This window comes from Meles meles, chromosome 6, assembly GCF_922984935.1.
Source record: "Meles meles chromosome 6, mMelMel3.1 paternal haplotype, whole genome shotgun sequence".
Taxonomy (NCBI): domain Eukaryota; kingdom Metazoa; phylum Chordata; class Mammalia; order Carnivora; family Mustelidae; genus Meles; species Meles meles.
In genome coordinates, this window is record NC_060071.1 from 94,557,157 (window position 1) to 94,584,409 (window position 27,253).

A 27,253-nucleotide genomic window follows, 5' to 3' on the forward strand; every position below is an offset into this window, starting at 1 on the left:
CTTTTATCTTGAAGCCAAAACATTTTATGAGTCTCTTGGTTCTAATGTTCTTAACTCAGTTGAATATTTGAGCATTTTAGATGAGAGACATTTTTATCACTTTGACAAAAATGGCAACTTTAATTTTAATGACTCCATCAAAAATTGATCAAGTATGTTGTTTTTGTGAGGCCTTTTAAGAAAAATGAACTTACTAACTGATAATGCTAAAGACCCATCCATTTTGGCTTAAAAACTCCCCTTCAGCTCAACACACAAATTAACTATTTCTTTAGATATGACATCTTTAAAAAAATGAATCTGAATTGCAGTTATATATCCAAAGTGAAGGTTTCCAATAATAAGCTTACTTTTTTGCAATTTATCATGTAATCAGGTTATCAAAAACTGTATTCCCTATCTTTATTTTACATTAATCCCTTTTAAGTACAGAGAGATTATTAGTGTGAATGAAAGTACTTTTGTAATTTCAGTAATTTCTTACCTTTGCTAAATAATGCTTGAACGGCTCTTGATATTTTCAGTACTTTTATGGAAGAGATGATTTTTTTAAATTGAAGTATTATTGATGCACAATGTTACATTAATTTCATGTATACAGCACAGTGATTTGGTAAATCTTCATGCTATGCTATGTTCACCACAAGTGTAGCTACCTTCTGGAAGAAGCTGATTTCTTTTTTTTAAGATTGTATTTATTAGACAGAGAGAGAGAGCGCGAGAGAGGGAATACAAGCATGGGGAGTGGGAGAAGGAGAAGCAGACTCCCTGCTGAGCAGGAGCCCAATGAGGGGCTCGATCCCAGGACTCTGGGACCATGACCTAAGCCGAAGGCAAAAGCTTAACAACTGAACCACCTAGTATCCCCGAAGTAATTTTTTTTTTTTTTAATTGAGAGGTTTTTTCTTTTTCTTTTTCTTTTTCTTTTTTTTCTGTATTTTTGTACTCTGGTTTGAAATTGAGTAAAAGGCCCTTGTGAGATTATTTCATGGGTAGTGCCCAGTAAAGTGCCTTGCACAAAATGTGCATTTGGTATCTAGAGATTCAGTTTCAAAAGTGGAAAGAAATTTTGCATTTATATAGTCCAAGTGGCTTACTTTGTAACTAAAATATTTGATAATGCAAGAAATTAATTAACTTGCCCAACTTGAGTGTTGAGTCTAGGACTAAGGTCGTAGCACACACAGACTGCAAGTCCTTGTCCTTTTCCTTTTGCTTATGGTTGAAATTATCTAAACCTTTTGGTTTTTTGGTTGGTTTATTGTTATTATTGTGTTAGCATTATATTTTTAGATCTTGTAAATTTGGGGGTTCATTTTCCTCTAAGTATGCAACTATCTGGTGTTTGCAATGCTCCTCTACTTTTTACATTTGTCTCAAACTTATTTAATACTTTTTAAAAGGTAACCCCTCTTTGACTAGCAGCTATATTTTAAGCTTTTGTGTTAATTCTTCACTTACATGATTCCATTTAATTTTTACATAAAATATATTAGATGAGGTTATTGGTGCTTAGGTAAAAGGGCTTTCTCATAAGCATATAGCTAGTCAGTGATAGAGTCACAGTTTTAGGTGTGTTCTTTGTAGCACGATGTTTGCAGTGGCTCAATAGCAGACAGATATGTACCAAGTTACATTTGTGTTCCAGCTACCATCCTACTCTAAAAATTTTGTCTGTGTCCTGGGATATGGAAATCATTTCCTAACTTGTTTCTCTTCCACATTGGCCAGCATTAGCCAGGATAATTATTTGCTAATATAAATTCAATCGTGTGACCCATTCTTGGCTTTTTTATGTATGTGGGCTTTTTTTTCCCCCTCTCTGTCTCACTTCAACACTGGGGCTAATTTTGGATGATAAGAAGGTAGCTAGGCAAAGAAAAGGGAAAAGAATACTGAAGGAGGGGTGCTTGGGTGGCTCAGTGGGTTAAGCCGCTGCCTTCAGCTCAGGTCATGATCCCAGGATCCTGGGATCGAGTCCCTCATCAGGATCCTTGCTTAGTGGGAAGCCTGCTTCTCTCTCTGCCTCTGCCTGCCTCTCTGCCTCTTGTGTGCTCTCTCTCTCTCTCTCTGTCAAATAAATAAATAAATAAATCTTAAAAAAAAAAAAATAATACTGAAGAAACAGCCAATGCAGAGTCCTCACATATCCAAAAGCCTAGTTGTTTTTTTTTTTTTAAATTTTATTTATTTATTTGACAGACAGAGATCACAAGTAGGCAAAGAGGCAGGCAGAGAGAGAGAGAGAGAGGGGGAAGCATGCTCCCTGCCACGCAGAGAGCCCAATGCGGGGCTCGATCCCAGGACACTGGGATCATGACCTGAGCTGAAGGCAGAGGCTTTAACCCACTGACCCACCCAGGTGCCCCAAGGCTAGTTGTTTTGAGGATTTTCAAGTATAGTGTGAGATTTTCAAATTTGTCTTTGAAGAGATATGGGATAGTATGCTTCGAGCTTAGGGGATAAAGATTGTTTGAAACGATTCTTATGGGCCTTGTATGCCATACTAGAATTTTATATATGACATATAATTTGATATGCATTTTATAGAAATAATTATGGTGGCGGCAAAATGAAAATATAGAGGACATGTTGTCTTGTGATAAGAGGGAACAAAAATTCCATTTATGAAGTTGTTGTATTAATGTATGTAAAATATAGTGAAATAGTGAATTATGATAATGGTAGTGAGGAACAGGTGCAAACATATCTAGGATATTAAGGACATTGAATGACGAAAACTTCATTGATTAGATGAGAAAATTTTATCCTAATTTCAGGTGTCATTACTATTTAAGTATTTCATTAATTAAGAAGTGGAGTTACTGATGCAGGTTAGAAAACCACATATTTTAATAATGTAATCTCAAAAATGGTAACAAAGCAAACGTCACTAGGCATGCATGCACATTTTGAAACTGTCTTTCATTTCTGTATTAAAATACATTTCTCTTCTGTTTATTCATTTTTGATATATTGAGATAAATTTCAACATACATTGCCCTTAGCTCTAAAATAAATTAGAAGTGTGCATAAATGACTTCTGTGAGTTAATTTGGCTTCTGTGAGTTAAATTTCCATTTTATTTCTTATCGCTCACATCCCTTATAGTGCTACCAATTCTCTTCTTTCTTGACATGACTTGGTTGAAGTTTCCTGTGCATGAATAACTTTTTCTAAAATTGCTTAAAATGGAGTTGAATGGAAAGATACTTACAAGAATCAGAGATTCTATAACCTGTTCTTTTACCTCCTACCAAATAACAGTCTGGCTTTGTGCAAATGCTTTTTTATATTTGAGCCTTTGAAATGAGATCAAATATCAGTGCTACCTGCTTTGTAAGACTGTTTTGAAGACCACACTAAATAATATGTGTGAAAAAGCTTTGAAAATGGCAAAGACCACACATAAAATTTTTAAATTAGCTTTTATTTTATTCTGAGGTTAGTTACACCAATGCAGAATCATTTAGCTAATGCATATAATCAACCTAAAGAAGAAAATTAAATTGTACTCTTAGAGACTTAAAGTTCACAGAGCTAATAGCACTTAGATTAAATTTAAATGCACACATTTTTAGTTATAAAGGAAGTTACAGTTCCCTTGGTCAAACATCAAAATCATAGACTGGAACGTATTGAAAAAATAATTAACACTAAACCCCTCACCCACACACATATGTGTTGGAGTAGGAATGTATTGCCTATAGATATGTCTTAAGATTTGAGGTAAATTTTCTCATTTATAATCTTAAATATCATATTATAAATTCAGTGATGAAATATACATGTATCTCTTTTCCTCATCACTTTGGAAGAGGCCACTCCACAGAGCCACACTCTCGGGGTGCAGGAAAGTCAGTTTGCCTTTGAAGAAGGACCAGCCTAACCCTGGCTGGCTCATTAGAGCAGTTTCATAAAATATTAACATTAGAAGGTATTCTCGTGGCCATCTCTTCCAACCTAAACCCCACACAAGAACATCACTTTTGATAGTTATATAGAATGAACCTGTTGGTAAACAGTGAACTCTCAGGCAGACCATACTAAGCATGCTCCTTAATGTACAAAAAAATCTCCATGAAGTTCTTATCCTTCAGTCCGTGTTTCTGACTTTAACACCACCATCTCCCTCCTCTTACAAAAGGTTTTTGAAGATATCGGCCCTGTTTCTTATCGTTTTCCAAGATAATATTTCCAGTTTTCGTTTTCAACCATTTTGCATTGTAGTAATTGGGATTGGCCATGCCTTCTTTGGGAGTCTGTCCCTAGGTATGTTTGCAAGAATTCCGAATAAGACAAACAGTATTTCAGGTGTGGTTTGATAAGGACTAAATAATTCACTGTGGCTATTAAACTTGTTGTTCTAGGTATTTCTTTTCTATTAATGAATGCTGAGATTGCAGCTCTGAAACTATTGACCCTTAGGACTATGGGGACAATTAATACCCTAAGTGTATTTCATATAAACTGCCTTTAAAGACATATCCTTCACCCTACACTATAATCATTTAGTTTTTTAATCTAAGCATCCTCACCTTTGGCTTCATTATATTTCATTTTGACAGTCTTGGCCCATTCATTAAACCTATGGAGACATTTTTAAATCCCAGTTTTGTGTCAGTCACAGATTCACAGATTTAATAAGCACTGTTTCTTACGTCCTCTTGCAAGTCAATACTAAAATGCTGAGCAAGAAAAGATGAAGGACAACAGGGTTACTGTCTAATGAAATAATGTATCTGAAAGCGATTTGCAAACACTATTTTATATTCATCTTTGGTTTTGTGTCCTTCCTTCTGTTTTATACTTGTCCCTTTATAATCCAACCTTATGGAGAATTTCTCCTCTGTAGTCTTCATAGTTTAACTTTCCTTTCAATAACCTCTTTACCATCAGAAATCATTTCTTTTTTTTTTTTAAGGTTATATTTATTTATTTATTTATTTATTTGACAGACAGAGATCACAAGCAGGCAGAGAGGCAGGCAGAGAGAGAGAAGAGGAAGCAGGCTCCCCACTGAGCGGAGAGCCCGATGCAGGGCTCGATCCCAGAATCCTGGGCTCATGACCTGAGCTGAAGGCAGAGGCTTTAACCCACTGAGCCACCCAGGCGCCCCCAGAAATCATTTCTAATTGTATGATACAGATTTTGATTTTAGAACTTTCTAAGTCCTCTTTTCTCTTAGAAACTTTCTCCCCAAGTGTTAACTCCCTGGGTTTTTTAGTATATGATTTTCTTTGTTTGTGGTTAAAATTCCTTAATTTGTATTTCTCAAATGTCTGTTGTATGGAGGTGAGCACGGTTGATGCTATGGGGCACACAATTATGCATATGATATTCTAGGGACTCAAAGAGTTTATAGGCCAATAGGAAATCTGGGGTACACAAGGTGCCATTAGTTGTGAATTATAAGTGTGCTTCTCTCACTTCCATTCTTTTAGTTCTTCTCTATAGTCGCAAGTATGGTTTTAAGCCAGCCCTTATCCCCACATAGAAGTATTCCATGTGCTTTTAGATATTTTCTATAGTCATATTGCTTTTCAGCATATTTGCAGTGTTTTCAGCTCCCAGTCTTCATGTGGTCCTTGGATTGTCTAAGATTGCTCCAAAATCTTTTAAGCCCACTGTGAATCTGCTTCACAGTTTCTCAATAGTTACTCAGGACTTACAGACTCATGTTCAACTCACTGACTTTAGTCAAATATATATGCTCTAGGGTTTTTATTATAGAGCATGTTCTCTCTCTCACTCTCTTACTCTATCTCTCAATCCACCTGTATCTATGTACATTAAAATATCCCACCCATGTATATGATACAGTATGCTAATACACACTTACGTGGGTATGCATAATCAAAATACTTTATTCATATATGCTTAAAGTATATATTTCTAATATATACATTATATAGATATTTCTATTATATATATGTGTATTTTTAATATAATTTGTTAAGCATTTTGATCAGAGCTTAAAATTGATTAAAAATGAAGAAACAACCACCACCAGAAAAATACAGAATTCCTGTCCACACTACTAAGCATTTTCTTCCACTCTTAAACCTGTACCCCTGGGGATAAAAATACATTATATGTTTATTAAAAAAAAAAAAATTTGGAAGGGGAGGCGAACCATAAGAGACTATGGACTCTGAAAAACAACCTGAGGGTTTTGAAGGGTCAGGGGTGGGAGGTTGGGGGAACAGGTGGTGGGTAATAGAGAGGGCACGTTTTGCATGGAGCACTGGGTGTTGTGCAAAAACAATGAATACTGTTACGCTGAAAAAATAAATAAAATGGAAAAAAATGTAAAAACAAACAAACAAACAAAAAAACCTCCTCACATTTCCCAAACACCAGAAATCTACATTTTCTTTGATTATTAACTAAAAAAGAAAAATATCAGTTAAGAGCAGGTTGAGACTCTACTCAACCTCAACCCAGTAGGGCACTCAGCAGTTAGATAAGTTACGGTACCACATTCCTGGTATAAAATCTAACCCCTATCCCGACAATAATGCCGCTGATGCACTTTAGTACCCAAAGCAAGGAGCAATTCAATCCTTTTCATTCACTACTAAATTTAAGTTTTTTCCCAGTCTTTCCTGTGAGACACACTGTAATCCAGTTGTGATTTGATAAGGACCAAATAATTATTTTTTTAAGATTTTATCCATTTATTTGATAGACAGAGATCACAAGTAGGCAGAGAGGCAGGCAGAGAGAGGAGGGAGCCAGCTTCCTGCTGAGCAGAGAGCCTGTTGCGGGGCTTGATCCCAGGACCCTGAGATTGTGACCTGAGCCTAAGACAGAGGCTTTAACCCACTGAGCCACCCAGGCGCCCCAGGACCAAATTATTCATTACAGTGTTAAACTTGATGTTCTAAATATTCCTTTTCTATTAATGAATGCTGAGACTGCAGCCTGAAGTTGTTGGTCATTAAGTGTCACTCTAAGGCACATGATATACCATTACATAGATTCACATGCAGTTGAGATAAGTAATTCAGAGCGATCCCATATACCCTATGCAGAGTTTTATTCCTAATGGTAACCTTTTGTAGAACTGTAGTATAATATCTAATATTGCAACCAGGGAACTGACACTGAGAAAATCTACTTATCTTATTCAGGTTATCAGTTTTACATATACATTTTGTTTCCTCAATTTTATCACATATGTAGGTATATATAAACACAGTCAAAATATGGAACAGTTCTATTACCACAATTCCTCCTGTTAACCATCTATACTTACCCCCGCCCCTCCCAAATAAAGCCTCCACCTTGGGTTGTATCTTACTGAAATACAGCATCACTTAAAATTATTTTCTTGAGTTGTTAACAGGAAATTATAAATGCAGTAATAAAATTTTTAGGTCACCAAGATTCATGTTTTATTTCACTGCTGAACTCTTGCTATTAGAGGAAAGGAATGATTAGTTGTTCTCATTTACAAAGTGACATTTACATTAAGCAACAAATGCTCTAGCGGTGCCTTACTTTATTTATCATATGATCCTGGGTGTGTATAGTAATGTGTAAACATTTTCCTATAGCTGGGTGTATGGTACACTTTTATTCAATAACACAAATAGATTTCCATATTCAATCAGGGTATCTAATTTTTAAATTAGGGTTAACAGTACTGGTGATGAGGCAAGCATGTTTAATCATAACATTTTTTTTCCATTTAAATTTTTTATTTATTTCTTATTTTTTCTATAAACATATAATGTATTTTTATCCCCAGGGGTACAGGTCTGTGAATCGCCAGGTTTACACACTTCACAGCACTCATCATAACATTTTTATGGATCTCCCGAATATCTATGTATTTCAAAAACCCATTATCAAAAAATAATTTCTGATTTTATTCAATATTTCTGGTCCAAATTTTTTTCAAGTTATTTGTCTTAATAAAACAGCAGCATTTCTTTTATTATACCCTTATTTTTGGAGTAATCCACTAATATGGCTATATTATGCCAAGCAATATATCATTACCAAATAAGTGAATGACTAAATTACAGTGAAAACATCTAATTCATTTATTTATCATATATTTTAAAACAACTGGCTTTTTGCATTACGTAGATCAAACATCCAGATGACTAAATGTTTAATTTTTAATTATTTTCAACACAAGGTAAATATAATTTACCTTCATGGTATTTATTTGTACCATTAGAGGTAAGATGGAGAAAGATAAGTAATGATGCTTTTTGGCAGGTTCATAATTGCTCAAGCGGGATCTTTAAATATGAAGGAATACTTAAGATTATGTTACTGCTACCCTTCAAATATTTCAAGGGTTTCTTTAGTGGTTAGTGTGGTACAACTTAGGGCAACCTTAGGAAGAACTTGCTGAGGGAAACAAAATTATCACATGCCTATAATGAATTTTATTCTAGGTTGGTACTTTCAGATATATGATACTTTGAAATAATGACAACTTTTTGCAATACTGTTTTTCATTTTAAGAGAAAAAAACTGAGTAATATGGTCATTGCTGTGATTCCAGTCCAGGCTCATAAGACTTTTAAAGTCCTGCCTTTATCGATAGTGAGACTTGAATCAAAGTATATGTTCAGACAACTGATGAGCACTTAGCAAAGACCTTCAGGGGAAGAAAATACCACTAGGATCTAGAAGGGATCATGATTCTCCATTTTGAAACAAATATTCCCTAATAACTTTCTGAGTTTTGCCTATGTTTCCTGAGTTCTTTCAGAGTTTAATGTTGGCATTCAAGATAATTGTTGGAGGAAGAACCATATTTCTTGGGAATACGTGTACATAAACAATAATGGTTGCCAAATTTTCTAAGACTGTGGAAGAAGACCAACATAGCAACTACTTGGAACTAGGGACTGATCAAAATTTCTTATAAAATGTTTTATTTCAAGATATTATCAAGTAGAAAAGGACATCTTTGTAAGATCACACCACAAAATTGCAGTATTAGAATACCAATCTAAAGCCTACTATTTTTGGCATTGTGCTAACTGAAATATATAGATTGAAAAACAAAACAAAAAACCACAAAAAAACTCAGCACCTTCTTTGTGTTTCTTCACTATAGAATCTTATGATGGTTTTCTGAAATCTTCACTTATAATATCAGATATAAGAGCATTGATTTGGAGTGAGCTAGCCTTAGATTAAGAATCTCAGCCCTTGTTAAATAAATCTATGGCTTGACATTAAGTCCTTAGGGAAAAACAAAAAACAAAAACAAAACAAGCAAACAAAAGAATCTCAGCCTTGCCTGGTGCTAGCTATATGACCTTGCCCAGGGTTAGCTGACTTATCTCTATCCCTACTTTTCATAGCAGTGTATAAGAATATGCATTTATTTCATTTGATTCTTGGGAGAATTGGTTTAGATAATAGATGCTTTTTGGAAGCTGACAGATAGTAAGTACTTAATAAAAGGTATTATAAGAAAAGGTAAAATGTTATTAATAAGTGATATAACCATATATAAAAAGAACTTTGGGTTATTAGAATTTAGAAAGGATTATAGCAGTTACTATGTTTTCCATGCTAAAATGAAGACATGGAAATACTGTTGATCATCAACCCATTTTTATTAGTAGTATAAAAATTGGAGACATTGATAATGCTTTGCTTTTGCTTTATACTACCTCTTTACAATAGAGAGAGAACATAATCAGAGTTTCAATAACAGGTTTCTGGACCTAAACATTCTACTTCTAAGAATTTATTATAAATGTATTCACTGATATGTGTACATAGATGTATATGGACATTGGTTATATCATCTTATAATAAAATCCTGGGCATTTGCTAATTTTCAACTGGGACACATTATGAGCATTTTATATTGTATGCATATGATAGATATTCACAGATAGGAATGAATAGGGTTGATGATAGAAAACAGGAGTGATCTTCATGGTGTATGAAATAAAAGGAATAGAGCAAAATAGGGAGATGTATAAAAATCCATACACAGACTCACATTCATTCATGCATAAAGTATTTCTGAGAGGATGTTCTGAAATTTGAAATTGGTTTCTTCTAATGGTTACATGTCTTGCTTTGAAGGGAGATTTGCTTTTGTATTTCTTGTATTTTTTATCATGCATATAAAATGTAAAAATTAGCTTAAAATATTCATGGAAAGAAATAAATAACAAGGCAAACAATAGCTATCTCAGGATGGTTGGCATATGATTGACTTATATTCATGTGTGTGTGTATGTGGTATACCTGAGTTATTCTCTAATTCTCTAAGATGTATATTTCTTTTGTAATAAATATAATTTTTAAAGAGATAGAATCAGGTGGCAGATTCATAAAGGTAATTTGAAATGAATTTTATTCCACTTTACCATTGATCTGTCCACTGGTTTTTAGCATTTTTGTGTAATTTCAATATAAACTTTAAGCAGTAGCTTTACTTTGGGTTTTTTTTTTTTTTTAAGCCCCAATTATCAGCCATCTCAGGACAATATAATCACCTTCTTAAATTTTAACTTTATAAGATTATTCTCACATTTTTACAAATGGAGACAGCAGAAACAATAAACAAAACCCAAATTGTCTTTGTATCATCTTATATGGTTCTTAATAATACCCTTTGGAATTATATCATTCCTCACTTTTGCTTCTGCAGATAAAATAAGTCATGGCTTAAGTAAAATTACAATTCCTTTGTTCATTTCAAAAACATTTTTAAAATGCAGCCTATTTCTGCATTAAAAGTGGTAGTAGTTGAATATTAGTTGGCATTATTATATAGATGTTATGGGGAAGAAAGTTAAATATTGTGTCCCATAAAGGTAGGTCAGTTCTTATTTAGGTTAACAGGACTCTCAGAAATAGGTAGAAATCAATAATCTTCTAACACAAAGTTAAATACAAGTAGCACATCTGAGTATTTCCTCCATAGACAAAGATGTGTTTAAATAAGTAGATCTTTTTCTTGAAGGAAATACAGGCATCACAACAAAAAACAATTTGCTGCTGTAAGGGCAGGATTTGTGAGCTTCAGTCACTGCTGACTGGCCAGCATCATGTGCTGGTACATAGTAGATGATGGTTAAACATTTCTTGACTTTTGTAATTTTTTAACATTAGTCTGCAAGTTGAATTAATTGAAATGTAAAGAAAATTGAACTATAGATCTTTCTGTTGTTTTAACTCTCTTCAATTAGGAGATAAGAAACGTCTATAGATGGAAGACAGAATGCTGACATATCTGTTGGAATCAGGGACACTAGAGAGCCTTCTTATGTAAATCTGTTTAAATTCTATTTAGTGATACTCCTGGTATATTTTGAGATTGATCACACAGTTCACAGCAACTCTATTTTTCAAAGATACTTTGTAAACATATCTTGATACACTTTTTTTTGTGCTTGTCTCCTTTGAAGAGTCCCTGTAACCATTCAGCCAGGTGTTGGGAAGATATGTAGTAGCTGAGCGTCCTTCTGACACTATCCTCAGAATCAGCTTTGGAGATGCTTTTACCCTGTCCGTCTTCAGCAGCCAGGCAGAGTGCTGACTCCTTCACAGCAGTGAGGAACTCTTCTGGCTCCAGAAGTAAGTTGACTACATTCAGTTTGATTGTTGCCAGTGCTTTTAAAAATAGTTAGAGGAGGCTAACTGGAAATCTTGCAAATTAATGTACAAATTAAAACCAGGATTATTCATCACTGACTATTTCACTTTTTTGACTTTTATCTTTCTGGAGACATAGTTACTACTTTTTATGTTGATAACCTATATCTTTGTGGGGTTTTCTGAGTTTTTTTCAGGATTGCTTCACATGATTATCATGATTCATATTTGCAGCTTCGAGACATAGAGAGGGGAGAGATTAAAATAATAATGTTTGCACATGAGCAAATGCATTCAGCATGACCAAGTAGTTTATTAAAATTGCTTATCTAATGAATTAAGAAGATGGAATCAAGTCTCTGGTCTTTTGATTCTTAAATATCAAGTTCCCTTTCTATGACTGTGATCTCCAGTAGTAAATGGAGGGTAAGGGACTGGTGCAGGAAATGACATTTCTCTTGGTTGGTTGGTTTACTGAGTGATGTGTTCTCTGTGTCCTTGAAGGAGAGTTTATGGCAACTTATAAATATGTGTACTAAAAAATAAAAGAGCAGTCACAGGTAGGGACATGGATTGAAATTGGGCCATGAAGGGATTATACCAGATGCATAATGTAATATTTCATACACCACCCCCAGACCAGATCCCAGCTGCATATTTATCTTTGGGCTTTTTAATTACTAGATATATCAGGCAAATACAATAATTACCTGATTATTTATAGGATTTGAAAGTAAAAGCAGTATTTTGGGGAATGTTCAGACTTTCCTAGTTCATACTTATAATCCTACTGTTTTGCCATTTTTCTAGTTTATTTCATTTAAATTTGATATATTTCTCTTTTCCCTTCTCCCAAATACTTATATAGGCATCCCTTGCTTCTCTTAGGATATATTTGTGTCAAAATGTCACCATACAAAATGATTATGAATGCATTTTTATAGACAGTAAAAGTTTGGTTTATCCTAGATAATTTATTTTAATTAGGTGCTTGGCAGTTAAAATTTCCTTGAAGAGAATGGGTAGAACACACTTAATAATCTTAGTTTTCTTTTACAACATATTACAGATTCAATATGCCAGCAGCAGTTAGGTCTATGTCCTTAAGGGAACAGAGAGACTGTTGTTAAGAATTTATTTCTGAATTGTGGTGCTATCTATTGCATAGTTAAAACAGGGACTCAGTATGTTGTTGCTAATGTACTCAAAGTAATGCAGGACTACTTTTAAGACATAAACAAATAGGATATATTAATTTATATTGAAGTTAATTCATTACAACTATAACTGTTACATCAAATGATGAGTCTGAGTATGCAGAAGATAGATTACAAATCATTATTCTACTGTAGGTTTTTTTCTGTGCATATTTTCTTACCTTGCACTCTTTTTTTACATCATTTATTCATTTCTTTTAAAAATTCCTTTCACTGTTTTTGTTCTTGCGCTTTTTATTAAGTAAAGCAACTTGAGGGAGACATTTCAGATTTTCCAGATTTTGCTTTTTTTAAAGAAATGGAGGACCCCGACTAAGCTTGAATTGATTTCACACATTTTGAAGATACAGAGATATATAAGGTTTGTTTCTTAAAGACATCCCCACAAGAACCTACAGAGATTTTATATGCCTGAACAGTAAATGAGATACTTAATAAATTTTTGTTTTCCACAGATAAAGCGACCTCTCTAAGTAACATGTCTGACTTTATGAAAGCTGTTAACATAGGAAATATATTTACTCACATAGATTCTCTAGTGTAAATCACAAGACTAGTGAATTCAAATACATTTTCATTTACTAATGACTATAATCACGGCCAAAGGATTTACTTAATTAACCTGGCAATAGAGGGTAAACAGAAATAATTTATATATTGAGAAGGACTCTTCTGAGTTAATGCTTAATTCAATTTTTAAATTACCAGTCCATTAGTCTGTAGAAGTAGAACCTCCTTTTCCCTTTCTATTTTTTTCTTTGGAGTAACATTAGGCTAAAAGTCTTGCATGGAATTAATCACCCTGAAAAAAGAGAAAGTAAATACATTCCTAATTAGGTTCCTCAAATTTCAAATAGCTCATTGAAAATTCATAGCACATCCATTAAAATCCCTTTAAAAATAAATGGAATACTAGGAACTTTCTTAGAAGAAGTAAAGCATGGAGAAGTAGTAAAATAATGAGGCAATGGAATAGCTATTCGTTACTCGTATAGGACAGTGGAGGTAGTGGTGGTTGTTATGATGCTTATTTTTCTCATTGTGGCATTTTCAATTAGTCTTGGCCAATAAAATAGTACTTTTGTCTGTTTTTACTGTTCCTTCTTGTTTAACTAAAGCACTATGATAAAATTAAATAATAAATAATATCTGAGCAGGAAATGTGAATGCCTGTCTAAATATATACATATATATATAATATACTATATGCATAGCAGTAAAGATTATCTCTCTAGAAAGCTAATATGCCTTCTAAATATTAAGTATTCTTACTGATATTAAATATATAATATTTTTATTTTTCTGAAACAAATTTCCCTATGTTTAAGACTTGTAAATTATCAACTCTGATAACATTAGTTGACAGTGACTTAACCGTCTATCATAATAATCAATATTGATTATTTGACAATCATTTGACACCTTCCAGTACTTTTGAATAGATATTAACTTCTTTGATTCTTATATTATCTCTATGAGGTAGTTTAACAAAAAGGCTCTCAACCATATATATATATATATATATATATATATATATATATACACACACACTTACATTTAATACCTTTGGGTATATACTTGAAATTATCTTAGATGCTTGAACCATAAAAACACAAGATGAAAGGGGCCCCTGGGTGGCTCAGTCAGTTAAGTGTCTGACTCTTGATCTCAGCTTACGTCTTTATCTCAGGGTCATGAGTTTAAGCTCCACACTGGGCTGCATAGCTCTGTGTGGAGCCTAGTTAGGAAAAAAAAAAAAAAGAGAGAAAGAAAACAGAAGGAAAATTAGAGATATTGGTAGGGAAAAAAGTAATATGCTAACTATGAATGTTAAAAGGGTTAATGAATTATGTTCAATAACCCTGAAAGGTAGAACAAAGAGGAAATATGTTATCATGCAGCGCTTGTTTTAAAAAGAAGGGAGAGTAAAATTCTCAAAGAAAGGAAACTCTAACAAGAAAAAAAAAAGGCAGACTTTGAAATGACTCTCACAAATATATGCGTTCAGTGCCAGTCAATTCCAAATTAATTATATCTAATTACCCAAGTGCCTTAAATTTAACAATTTAACATGTTGCTAACTAACCTCTTGGTCATCTTGCCAAATACTCTTTTTTTTTTTTTTTTAGATTTTATTTACTTATTTGACAGAGAGTGATCACAAGTAGGCAGAGAGGCAGGCAGAGGGAGAGAGGGAAGCAGGTTCCCCACTGAGCAGAGAGCCCAATGCTGGGCTCTAATCCAGGACCCTGAGATCATGACCTGAGCTAAAGGCAGAGGTTTTAACCCACTGAGCCACCTAGGCACCCCTATTTTTGATATTCTTGAGCTCCAAAAATATCATCACTCTATACCAGAAAAAATAGGAATCGTCTTCTCTCCTTTCCTCTTTATTCTACAGATTCTATCACCTAATACAGTCAAACTTACATGGAAAAATTTTCTTGAATTTATCCATTTTTCTCCATTCGGGGCCATTAGTACCCTGGTCCCAACTACCATAATCTCTGCACGGGGCTAGTCCAGAGGCTTCCTAAATTATCTGCTCACATGCTTCGATGCGCCAATTCTGCCTATTCTCTGTAGGCAGGCTGAGAGAGTAATACAAAGTACAAACTGACATGTCCTACCTCTTTATTTAAAGACCATTACTCTTAGAATATAGACAGAATTCCTCATCCTGGCTTACTATGCTCGAGTGGTTTAGCACTTTCTAATTGTCCCCAACTTATTTCACACCATACTACTCACCTTTCCTGCATTCCAGGTATAGAGGTCACTCAGTCCTTCTTCCACATCATGTGACCTACCCCAAAGTCTTTGCATGTGGTTATTTCTCCCTCAACAGATCACCACTCCCAATTCCTTTTTGTCTGGTATATCAACACAGTAGTCTCTTCCTGAAGGTAGCCTTCCTTGTTTTGCCTGAATAGATCATGTCCTGTTACCATATGGTTTCACAGCACTGTATAACTGAAATTCATTGCAAGTTTATGTCTCTTCATGCAGTTATCTAATGTTGACCTCCCTTTCAGAATGTAAGCACTATAAGGTTGTGATCTATGTCCATTTTGCTCATCATGGAAACCTCTTTTTATTTTTTAGGCACTATAAACATAGGCCTAGAGCCCCTCTCCCCCTCCTCCCCAGCACCACCCCACTGTGGGGGTTTCAAGGACATCAAATGTAATAGAATTTTTAAGCATCAACGATGAAATCTCTTTGTTTTGGGTTTTCTTGATGTCAAAGTTTGACCCAGTTTTATTGCAAGCTTGCCATTCTCAGTTGGTGTTTATTTTTCCAATGCCTTTATACTGCTACCTTCTCCCCTTCTTAGTCTTGGCTACAGTCCTCAGGGTCTTAGTTTCTGAAGACCCTGTCCTTATTGTTATGAAGAAGGTAGAAATGAATCCAATTGGAATTTTTGTTTAAAAGTAACTATAGATCTATACTTGTGTTATTGATTTACTGTTTTCTGTCTTGCATTATTTCCAGTGAAAAATCAGTAGACATCCTTATCATTGTTTCTTTCTATGTATTGCACATTTTTTGTTTTACCCCTCTGGCTTTTAAGATTTTCTCCTCATCACATGTCTTAAGCAATTTAATTAGCATGTGCTCTATTTACTTCATATTTTTTGTACTGGAGGTTATGAGATTTTTGGATCTCTTCCCTGATAATTTTTATTACATTTAGAAAAATTTTGGCCTTTATCTTTTTCAAATATGTCTTCCCCAATCTCCCACCTTCAGAGACTCTATTTACATGCACATTAAGCCACTTGAAGACTTCCTAAATCTCATTGATGTTCTGCTTATCTTTTTATATTTTTACTGTGTTTTATTTTGAATATTTTCCATTTCTGTATCTTCAAATTTACTTACTTTTCTTCTGTATCATTTAATTTGCTGTTAAAACCATTCAGTGTGTTTTTTTCAATTTCAGACATTATAGTTTTTATCTCTAGGTAAAAAAAAAAAAAGTAACTATAGATCAGTAGGCAAGATAAAGGTTGTACAATGCAGAAATAACTACCATAAGATAACTAGTGATGGAAAGCTACAAATAGTCTTGTGAGCTCAGTGGAAAAAGAAGTTTTTCCATCTGAGATTATGCAAATTTGCTACTTAGTATAAGTAGAATTTGAGCCGTAGAGATAGGTTTCAACATTGGCATATTGTTAATGTGCTGATGTTTTGTCTTACTTAGGTAAAAATTCCAGAAGCTAGAGAGATAATGCACAGTTCTCCCAAAAGCCCTTAAGTACTGACAGCAAAACTAAAAATGTCTTAGCTGGCAATACGTGATGTAGAAAGGCCACTGCTCTCTCTGTCTACTGTTAGTGTCAGCTCTGTGGGTTGCTAATAGTTCTTACTGTGATACTGTACTATACAATATACTATATTATAGTTCTTACTGTGAAGTGCCCTGGGATGAGGTTGGAATAAATGTTTTGCTTTAGGAGGTAGTGATTACTTTACATTTAGGACGAGAGATTGATGTCATGTGGAGAGTATTCCTGGCAACTGACATGAAATGTATGACAACAATCTTAATTGCAAAGCATTGGCTATGAAACTCACAGGAAAAAAAAACAACAATTTGTACAGACTTAACCCAAGTTATTATCCCAGTTATTGTGATGACCACCGTGTTTCATGCCTAGTTAACTTCCCTTATATCACTGCAGGCTGCACTGGAGGTATTTTAATATATGTCAGATTTAGAATTATCTGGGTAAACTGAGGCATTTCAGTTTACATCTCAGAGTGTAGGAGATTTTATAGCAAGGAAAACAATTGGGGGTACAAAGACTTCATTTAGAGAAATATGATTTACTACAACAAGAAACTCACAGACTAGAAGAATCCGTGTAGGCCACACTGATTATAAACACTAACTTAATATTACTAACGACTTATGAAGGGGAATGCACAATGAAATTATAGAACTACATAGAAAGATGTGTGAAAAAAAATCAGGGATTTTGTAGACATATCAATACCAGCTGGAAACATTAATAATTTAGGAAAACCTAGGGATTTGATTTTGAAAAGTGCTAACTTAGAGATCTAAGACAGTTACCTTAGATTATATGGTTTTGACACAGAAGTATTTAATATCTAGAATGTTGGAGAACCTCAGTGGTGTTGAAGATATTTTATCACCCAGAAGGGATAAGTAAAACAACATAAATTGGGAATGTGGACAAGCAGGAGGAGATAGATAGGTTAGTCTCAAATGATTACCTTTTCCATCATCCTCATTACATAGGTAAAGCTGAATGAATTGGCAGGTAGTAGCTTAGTTTCATTTGTCTAATTAATCTTAAACCTTCAGTCTTTAGGAATATTGAAGGTGTAATTTACTTGACATACAAATGCATTTTCCCCCTATATTTATACAAAATATCAGGCGCATAAGATTTGGCAACTGAGGTAAAAGCTTTGTTGCTGAGGCAAAAGCAACTTTTTTAAGGTGACTGTTCATGTTAGTTTCAGGCAATTAATTCTAAATCCATAATAAGAATCTGGCTCTCTTTTTGATCACTTGCATGCAAATATGGGTTAATGTTCTAAAGCCTGAAGTTTTAACATACTATTTAATATCTGAAAACCAAATAACCTTTTAATACCTGCTTACTTATTTATGTCTTGAAGATAGAGTTCCATTGCAGACAAATGAGTGCCTTTTACATTATTTCAATACCTACTACAGTAATGATTTCAATGCAGAAATAATCCACAGTTGAAAACATACATTCATTATTTATAAGGAGACAGAAAAAGAGAGTAAACTTTTTGTAAGGAGAATTCTCTACTTAAAAGAGATGACTGAAGAGGAGGTACTGACAAAAATTATATGTAACTATATATAATTTTAATGTAATATTTTCATTTATATTTTGGAACATTTTTCAATATTTTTTGTATGTATCTTGAAATGAAATGTTGAATCTCAAAATTTTAGGTCAGGTTTAGTTAAAGAATGATTCTGTTAAATAATTATAATAATGATGAGGTAGACCTATGGCAATCATGGATTTTGTTGATGTAGTTATATTCAGATGTCTCCAGTTTGGAAACTGGTATCCAAGAATGAGTCACATAATAGTGAGTCCAGCAGAAATCCAACATCTAAATCACTTCTTGGGTTTGTTCTCTATTCATCTTAATATGTAAGCAACTTTTATTAAAGGTATAGAGACATTCTTTAAAATCCTTTGGTAATGCTTTACTATGGTTTGTGGGCAATTTCTCAGTGGTTTACCTGATTTCATTTGAAGACAAAATCCATATATATGACTTCTTGTGCAAGGGTATTCATGTATAGGGATCTATAATATCTCAGCATAGATCATAATGATAAATAAGGAAGATATTGAAGAAAATATCCAATAAGAATCTAACAATCATCAAGTCTAAGTCCAGCTCATCTTTCTCCAGTCTTCGTATCATCTTTATAGTTATTTTTGTCACATGATACCCACATGAACAAGTAATTAGACCTCAGAAATTATCAAGTCTTTCCTCTACACCTAGTCAAGTATTTTGTTGAAATGGGTGTTTTTAAATGCTTTTGTTTCTCAGGATATTTCTTGAGCTACCTTCAAAAATAAGTGCAGACATTAATAAAATAGTAACTTCAGTCTATAACACATATCATGATATGAAAAAGTCTAATTATTCTACTCCAAATAAGCCAAAAAGACCATTTATTTATACATTTTGCAATGCCCTTTTATGCAAAATACTCATGTGAAACAGCAGATCTCAGGGATTTATTACTTTATAATTACACATGTTGAGGCGCCTGTGTGGCTCAGTGGGTTAAAGCCTCTACCTTCCGCTCAGGTCATGATCTTAGGGTCCTGGAATCAAGCCCCACATCAGGCTCTCTGCTCAACAGGGAGCCTGCTTCCCTTCCTCTCTCTCTGCCTGCCTCTCTGTCTACTTGTGATCTCTGTCTGTTAAATAAAATAAATAAAATCTTTAAAATAAATAAATAGACATTGCTGCTATAAACATTCGGGTACACGTGCCCCTTCGGATCACTATGTTTGTATCTTTAGGGTAAATACCCAGTAGTGCAATTGCTGGGTCATAGGGTAGTTCTATTTTCAACATTTTGAGGAACCTCCATGTTGTTTTCCAGAGTGGTTGCACCAGCTTGCATTCCCACCAACAGTGGAGGAGGGTTCCCCTTTCTCCACATCCTCTCCAGCATCTGTCATTTCCTGACTTGTTAATTTTAGCCATTCTGACTGGTGTGAGGTGATATCTCATTGTGGTTTTGATTTGTATTTCCCTGATGCCGAGTGACGTGGAGCACTTTTTCATGTGTCTGTTGGCCATCTGGATGTCTTCTTTGCAGAAATGTCTGTTCATGTCCTCTGCCCATTTCTTGATTGGATTGTTTGTTCTTTGGGTGTTGAGTTTGCTAAGTTCCTTATAGATTTTGGATACTAGCCCTTTATCTGATATGTCGTTTGCAAATATCTTCTCCCATTCTGCAAAAAGAATGAATACTGTTACGCTGAAAAAATAAATAAAATGGAAAAAAAAATAAATAAAATAAATAAATAAATAAATAAATAATAAAAATAGAAAAATAAAATTACACATGTCAAGTGTATTTAAATAATAAGAATAACAAATCCAAGACACTGGAAATCCTTATGAGGAATGGTAAGTTATAGAGATTATATCTTATTTCTTCTTTCAGTAGTAGGTATATTTGGTATGCTGTATTTCTTTGCACATTAGTAACCTGTATTTAGGGCATTCAGTAATTTTTACTTCACTGGAATGTAAATTAAGCAGCATTCTATAATCATTTTTAGTAAATAGAAGTTTATTGAAAATAAGAATAAAGCTGAAAGTAATTTTGGTCAAAATTATACAAATTATCTTGTATCACAAACCCAAATAGGTAATATAGTATGATCCCCAAATTGTGAATTCTGGAATTTATAGAAAGATCTCATGCAAGTAAAACATTAAAATAGCATAAATGTACATAGAAAAAAATTGAGAACTATTCCATGTTCACAGAGAAAAGTCAATATTGTCAAGATGTCATTATTCCCAATTTGATATGTAGATTCAATTCAATCTCAATTGAAATACTAGGATGTTATTTCATGAATATCAACAAACTGATTCCAAAGTTCATATGGAGGGGCACAAGACACAGAATACCCAACATAATATTGAAGAATAAAACGTTAGGGGACTGATGCTACCCAACTTTAAAACTTAACTCTAAAGCTACTTACTATAAAGCTACAGTAATAAAAAAAGGTGTGGGATTAGTGAAAGAATAGTCAAATAGATCAGTGGAACAGAGTAGAGAGCCCAGAAATGGATCCCCATAAATGTAGTCAACTCATCTTTGATAGAGGAACAAAAGCAGAACAATGGAGCAGAGTCTCTTCAACAAATAGTTCAGGAACACCTGGACATACGCATGTAAAAAATGAATCTAGACACAGATCTTAAAACCTTCAAAAAACTTAACTCAAAATGGATCAGAGCCCTATGTGCTTATGCAATACAATAAAACACCTAGAAGATAACATGGGAGAAAACCTAGGTGACATTGGTATGGTGATGCCTTTTGACATAAAACACCTGAGAAACAATCCAGGAAAAAACTGATAAGCTGAACTTCATTAAAGTTAAAAACTTCTCTGTGAAAGAAAACTTCAAGCGGATGAGAAGGCAAGTCACAGATTGGGAGAAAGTATTTACAAAAGACATATCCAATAAAGGATTATTATCCAAAACATACAAAGAACTTTCAGAACTCAACCATGAAAATACAAACAACAGGTTTTAAAAAGGAGACAAAGACCTTAATAGATACCTCACCAAAGGATGTATACAGATGGTCCAAAAAAAAAAAATCATATGAAATATGCTCCACATCATGTGTCATCAGGGAAATGCAAAGTAAAACAATGATGAAGCTGCTATTTCAGGCCTATTAGAATGGCCAAAATCTGGACCACTGACAATGCAAGTGTTGCTGAGGATGTAGAGCAACTGGAACTCATACACTGCTGGTGGGAATGCAAAATAGTACAGCACTTTGCAAGACAGTTTGCCTGTTCCTTACAAAATGAAAAATACTCTTCAATAAGATCCAGCAATCATCCTTCTTGATATTTGCTCAAAAGACTTAAAAACATATGTCCATACAAAAACATGGACACAGATTTTTACAGCATCTTTACTCATGATTGCCAAAACGTGGAAGCAACCAAGATGCCCTTTAGTAGGTAAGAGGATAAAGAAACTGTACATCCAGTCAATGAAATTATTCAGGACTAAAAAGAAAGGAGCTATCAAATCATGAAAAGATATGGAAGAAACTTAAATGACTGTTAGGTAGTGAAAGAATCCAGTTTGAAAAGGTTACATCCTGTATGATTCCAACTGCATAACACTCTGGGAAAGGCAAAATTTACCAAAACAACAAAAAAGGTCAGTGGTTGCCAAGTGTTTAGGGGTATGGAGGTAAACAGAGCATAGAGGATTTAGGGCAGTGAAAATACTCTGTGTGATGCCATAATGATGAATATCTGTCATTATATATTTGTCCAAACCCATAGAATGTGGAATACCAAGAGTGAATGAAAATATAGACTATGTATGGGTTTTTTGGTGATTATGGTGTGTCAAGTTTACACTCATTATTTTTAGAAAATATCCCATCATAGTGGAGATTATTAATAACAGAAGAGTATTTACATGTATGAGCCAGGGAGTAGATGAGTAATTTCTTTGCCCTCCCCTCAATTTTGCTATGAATCTTAAACTGCTCTGAAAAAATAAAGTCTTAAAAAAAGGAGGGGGATATAAATGTGTACATAGTTTTATTGCTGAACTTTCTTCTATGTTTCAGGTTTTAAATAAATTCCTTATATATTATGAAATATTACTGTATATGTAATGCCCATATTTGATATGAAATGGTTTCTCATTCTCATATTAGCTTGTATTTACTTGCTTTATTAATAAGATTGAGAATCTTTGCATGAGTTTATTGGCCTTTCAGGTTTTCTTTTTGGTAAAGTCCTTTGTTAATTTTTATATTAGGTTGTGTTTTTCTTATTAGATTATAGTAGTTTTTAAAAATATATATTTTGCATTCTAGTCTTTTATGGATTTCTTGAGTTATATCAAATTGCCCCTAATCTATGGCTAGTGTTTTCACTTTAATAATGTTTTACTGTATTCATCAAGGACTAGTTAAGTTTAGGGGTTGAGGTAGGAATTATGTTTTTTTCTTTCTAAATGAAACACAAACTCATAAGATAATGGGTAATACACAGCTTTGTTTTAATGCCTGCACGAGATCCTTAACACTCAAAAGAGCATAAATGGGGAATAATATATAGCTTATATTTTTTACCCACTCAGGAGTTATTTACATACACTAAAGTAAAAGTAGAGTAGGAATTATAGAATTGTTGCTACAGCTGGCTGGTCCCCAAGGAAACTTGACCCTTTCCCATCCAGATAGGGAAAGCAGCACCTCCATCAGAAGGTCTGCAGGTACAGTAGTGGTGATGTGGATGAGATTATGTTGCCTCAGACTATACTGAGGAGATGGCCATTAAATATCCTCTTTTATGTTGGACAACTGAGAGTTTTCCTACATCGTACTTAGTGTAGGTCTGTGAGCAATCTGGGGCTTACCTAGTAACCCAGAGATAATTTTTAAATATAAAGCTGCCACCACATTTAATATTTCATACATAGGATGGATCTCTGAATTCACTGTATTTTATTGTCATCAAGTTTTCATTAGATTTTTTTAAATATCTAATAATTACAGTTCTTAATTTTAAGGGACACTGCAGTGAGGAAGTAAATCATTTTTACAAAGAGGAATTTGAATGAAGGATCCCAAGCTCCAAGAAAGGGAATGTCCCCAGCAAGTCCTTGTCCAGATAAAATATTTTCATTTTAATTTGGCAAATTTATCAACTGTTTCTTTTGGTTTGGGGAATGTGGGTTTCTCTTTCTTTCCTTCTTTCTTTCTTTCTTTCTTTCTTTTGCATTGTTTAAGCTATTCTCTGTTATTGAAGAAATAAAGATATTTTCTTATATGTTCTTTTAGTATTTTAAAAGCCCCTTCACATTTTTTATATAGTGTGGAAATTAACATGGATTTGAAGTAAAGTTCAGTTCTATTTTCTTTTTTTCCATACTGAAAACCAATTGTTCTAATGCTGATTATTGAAAATACTATTCATTCCCCATTGAATTGAAACTCTAATGCTGCCATAACCAAAGCTTTCATATATGCACAGACATATTTCTTGGTTTTTCTGTCTGATTGTTCTCCTCATCATACCTGCACAAGTACCATGCTGTAATTTAATTATTCTACTTGCAAGTTTTGATCATAGAATAAATGAATCCACTGCTTTTGTTTCTCCTTCAAGATTTCATTGGCTAATAATGTTGGCTTTTTATTTTTTATTCCTCTGTTTCAATTTTGGGGATGGGCAAGTTTGGTGAAAAAACTTGTGTTAAATATTTTACTGGAGTTACATTTGCTGTAGTAACTTTTATTTTGATTTGGGAAAGCATAGTGTTTTTTAAAAAATTTAATATTAAATTTATCTATCAATGAAACTTTTCAGGTCCTATAATAAAGTTTTATTCCTTTCTCCTTATAAATCTTGCATTTTTTTTCTATTTCTTCACAAACTTTTGTGTTTTTATGAATGAGCTTTTAAAATGTTATATTTTTTTAAAAAGATTGTGTCTGTATAGTAATGTTGTATTTTATCCTTATGTCTTCTAAGCAACCTTGATAAACTCATATTAGTTTTAGTTATTTGTAGTGGTTCTTATAATTATATAATTTTATTTATATATCTATACAAATAGCATTATTACAATTTCCTTTGTATTATATTTCTATTATTTAATTGAACAGGTTAGGAGATCTCTTAAACAGTGATCAATGCAAATGGTGAGTGTGGCCATTCTTACATTTTTCTGGACTTTAAGGGAACTGTTTCTCATGTTTTGCCATAGTGGATGATGTTTGTTTTAGATCCTTTTATGGTAAGTACTAATTTGGGATATATACACTTTTCAAGCTATAGAAGCACAATTGTACTTTATACCATTTTCTTTGTAGTGAACATTATATGGAGCTTCTATTGTAATAATCAGTTTAAGTTTTTAATGGATCATGATGATGGAACTCATCAAAATCTAACCCAGTGTCTGGCTGTCTTTAATGTGTTCCTTTTCCCCAATTTACATTGTAGTCTGCATTAAAATACCATTATGGAAACTCATAGCTTATTTTTTTTTTTTAACTTGGGTTGGTGAAGGGCAGGATTATGCTTTGAAACCCTCAAAATGAAATGATATTCATTTATGTTAGAATTTCTTCCACCTCCAGAATAATGTCCTCTGCTTTCATAAAGCTTGATTTTGGCATATTTAAATATAAAATCTTTATGATAACTGGAAATAGAATGATCAATATAATTTCTAGTCTGACTCTAGAAGTAAGTAGGAAATACATTTTTTAAATAAAAAAGTAGTTAAGTAGATAATCACATAATTGAATAGAATTTTAAAAGAGCTTGACTTTATTTACAGTTGAAAGATTAGGGACTATGAAAAGATTTTTCATTTGAGCTTCCACAGACTATTAATTGAGGAAACTGGCTTATCTTCTTCTAGGATATAACTTTAAAATTTTATAGTTCTTTTTGGGCCTATTTTACAGATAAAATCTCTTGGCTTTCCATGTTCCAATTTATTTCTTTGATCCTCCTCTCTCACTATACCTCTGTTTACTTCCATTGGCCAGTGGTCATTGTTGTTATGATTACGATCATGATTATGGCTTAATGTTTTACTTAAAAATTTCTTCTTATTTTATTGGAACATTTAACACTTATGGAAAGGTTCATAAAACATATGTACATTTTAATGAATAACTACATTGTGGGTAACTGAAACTACCACTGAGTTCAAGAAATAGAACTTTGTCATCGTCCTTCTCTGCTTCTTATCTGAAATGTTAATCTAAGCTATGTGATAATAATTTCTTTGTTTTCTTTTAGAGTTTCATTTCCTATATACACTTCTTTAACCAATATTGTTACTTTTGTCAGATTTTATAGGATTGGATTAATATTGTACTTATCATTTGTACCTGTTTTGCTTATAATTCTGCTTTTAATATTTTGGAATGTATTTCAGTTGTTACATATAGATGCAAATTGTAAATATTAATCACTTTATAGTGGTGTATTAATATACTAAAATTTATTTATCTCTTTTTGATGGATGTTTAGTTTATCTCAAGTGTAAAGGTATGAAAATAAAGAATATTTTTGCACATACACATAGATTTTTCACCAGATATCCTATATGTACTTTGTTAGATTTTCACTCACTTATTAAGTCCAGTTTTTTTGGTCAGTTCTCTGGAGTTTTCTAAAGGATTATATCATTTGCAAAGAATTTTTTTCTTCCTTCCCAGTCTATGTAATTTTTATTTCCTTTTCATGCCTTATTATGTTAGCTAGGACTCCCAGTATGCTGTTGTATAGGAGTGATGAAAGGGAACATTCTTGCATTGTTACCACTGTTAAAGGGAAAACATCTAGTTTCACATCATTAAGTATAATGTTAGCTGTAGGCATTTTGAAGATTTTATTACCAGATTGAGGTAGTTCTCTTTTATTACTAGTTGGCTGAGAATTTTTATCATGAAAGTGTATTAGATTTTGTGAAATGCTTTTTCTGTATCAATTTTATATATACCTTAATTCTTCATTAGTTTGTTGATGTTATGGAACATTGATTTTAAGTTTTTAAAATACCCTTGTATGCCCAGAATAACTCATTTGTCTATTATTTATTTTATCATTGGATTCAATTTGTTAATGTTTTAAGGATTCTGACATTTATGTTAAAGAGAACTCTTGGACTGTAGTTTTCTATTCTTGCAATTTCTTTATCTGGTTGTATTAGGCTAATGCCTGCCACATAGAATGAGATAAGGAGTGCTACTTCTGCTTCTTTTTTTATGGAAGAATTTATATAGAATCAATATCATTTCACATTAAATGTTTGGTAAAATTCACCAGTGAGTCAGTTTAAGTAGGTGCTTTGATTTTCAAAAAATTGTTAATTGTTGATTCAGTATCATTAAGAAACAGAGCCTACTCCCTTATTATGCTTTTAATGTCCATTCAGTGAGTGTAGATGACACTCTTATTTCTGATATTAGTAATCTGTATCATCTGTTTTTATTTTTTTGTTTTCGTATTTGTTTTGATTAGCCTATTGAGAAGTTTATCAATTTTATCAATCTTTTTTTTTTAAGATTTTATTTATTTATTTGACAGTCAGAGATCACAGGTAGACAGAGAGACAGTTAGAGAGAA

General features: G+C 33.2%; 1 protein-coding gene across 7 annotated transcripts in view; it reads left to right on the forward strand.

Moving 5' to 3' along the window:
* LRFN5 (leucine rich repeat and fibronectin type III domain containing 5) overlaps positions 1-27,253 on the forward strand; it is a 244,941-nt gene that overhangs the window by 99,500 nt on the left and 118,188 nt on the right. For 6 of the 7 annotated variants that reach the window (XM_046007306.1, XM_046007307.1, XM_046007304.1 and 3 more), the window contains one exon: positions 11,409-11,577. The exons of the other annotated variant lie outside the window; for it this stretch is intronic. The gene's annotated coding sequence lies outside the window, so the exon portion shown is untranslated. The remainder of the gene's footprint in view (positions 1-11,408; positions 11,578-27,253) is intronic. 7 annotated transcript variants of the gene reach the window in all.